The sequence below is a fragment of the Tupaia chinensis genome, unplaced genomic scaffold, assembly GCF_000334495.1.
Source record: "Tupaia chinensis unplaced genomic scaffold, TupChi_1.0 Scaffold000688_1, whole genome shotgun sequence".
Taxonomy (NCBI): domain Eukaryota; kingdom Metazoa; phylum Chordata; class Mammalia; order Scandentia; family Tupaiidae; genus Tupaia; species Tupaia belangeri.
Window position 1 is genome coordinate 1533323 of NW_006160211.1, and position 2003 is coordinate 1535325.

The 2003-nt window shown below is 42.8% G+C and overlaps 1 protein-coding gene across 2 annotated transcripts in view; it reads right to left on the reverse strand.

Moving 5' to 3' along the window:
* Positions 1-2003, reverse strand: part of MAP4K5 (mitogen-activated protein kinase kinase kinase kinase 5) — a 127940-nt gene that overhangs the window by 35126 nt on the left and 90811 nt on the right. The gene's annotated exons all lie outside the window — the stretch shown is intronic.

Consider the following 2003-nt stretch of genomic DNA (forward strand, 5'->3'; position numbering starts at 1 on the left):
GTCACACCCCATTCCTTCTCTTGTACTTCTCTATCCTGTTGGGATTTGGGGCATGCACACACATGCACCAGTGTGTTTTTCAAGCCACTGGGGCCAGGATTCATATTATGCAACTGGCCATGTGGGGTGTGACTCCTTGAACTGCCAAGTCACAAAGCTGACCCTAATCATTTTTTAAGTTTCTAGCTAGATTCACTTTGTCTTTTGACATGTTTAGGTCAATCAATGATGTATTCAGCTGACTTGAACTAAGCAACTGACTTGAACTTCAAATGTGACAATCCCTCTTTACCAATATGCTCTTGAAGCAAAAGAGAAAAAAATCCCTGAATTATTGGTACTGCATGGAGAACTAAGTATCATATTACTAAAGTAACATTAATATACTGGCACTACTGCTTTTTTCTATCAGCATGGAAATTGAAGATTTGTTAAATGGCAATGTATACCATAAGAATTATACTACTTCTAAAGTTAAAGATGAAAAGATCAATTAGCAGAAGACAATTACTCTAAAAACTATACTTATACTAAAACTTAAAAATACAGTAGACATGGAGGTCAGCAGGTGGTGTGATGGTTAAGGCGCCAGACTCCCAACAAGGCCAACTGGGGTTGGAGTCCTGGACCTAGTGGCTTAAAAATCACACCAGAATGTGAGTATTCATGCCCGAAAACTCAGGAGGAAAACGAAGTAGAAAGGAGACTGTGGCGTGGCCACCCCCCTTCGGGGGTGATTTCTCACTTTCCCTCTGTCTCTCTCTCTTTCTCTCTCTGGAGAGTGTACATAGCCTATGGTAAAAACCTTAAAAAAAAAAATTAAATAAATGTTGGGCCAGCCAACGGCATGGTGGTTGAGGCTGCAGGATGCCACATGACCAACTTCACTGTTTGAGTTTAAGATCCAGCAGCTTGAAAATCAAGCTGGGCGTGTGTGTGCCTAAAATCCTGAGAGGAGAATGGAGGGAACAGACTGTGGAGTGGCCATTCCCTGGGGGGATGATTTCTCACTTTCTCTTTCTTTGTCTCTCTCCAGAGAGTACATGTGCACTATAGCAAAAACTAAAAATAAAATAGAATGGATGCTAATGTAACTTCTGGACTAACTCTAATAACATCCTACTTTATTTATTACTTCTTCCTTCTTAGATAAGACAGGCTAAATAGAAATCTCAAAATAAAAGCAAAGGCTAGAACAGAAGGTATTATTAACAAATAAAATACTTTTAAAAAACAGCAGGGCAGGCTCGAACAGAGCAGTGCACAGTGCTTGGGGGGCTGGAAACTGCATGTGAGGCCTGGGCCAACTTGAACACACCAGCTGTGCTTATGTGCCTGTATTCCTAGCTCACTGAGGGGCTGGGGCGGGAGGACAGTGGCACAGTGAGACCTTGTGAAACATGCCCATCTCTGTCTCTCCCCATCTCTTTCATAAAGGGAAAAAATTGTAAAGCAATACAAAAATGTAGAATTTACTACAAACTTAACAGAATTAATAAGAAAAAGGGTCCTGAGAGCTTAAATCTGAACATCAGATTCCATGTAATTTAACAATTTCATATAAATCCTCTAAAAGACTCAGAAGGCTCAAAATGAATAGCTGGGCCCAGCCGTGGTGGTGTAAGTGGGAGGATGCCACTGTGTGATGACCCAACTCCTGTTCCCAGCCTAATCTAAATAGGCTAGACATGGTAGTCCTTGCGTATGGTCCTAGCTAGCTGGAAAGCTGAGAGGCAGGAAGACTGTGACATGTCAAGACCCTGTCAAAAATACAACCCTTCCACCAAGCATGTGCACTTTCTTTTTATTTTTTTGGAGAGGTTTTTGCTATAGTGCATATGCACTCACCAAAAAGACAAAGACAGGGACCAGCAGTTGGCGTAATGGCTATGTCACTGGACTCCCACGTAAGTCAACCGGGGTTCGAGTCCCGGACCCGGTGGCTTAAACTCACGCCGGGCGTGTGTGCGTGCGTGCCCAAGATCCCGAGAGGAGAAAGGAGA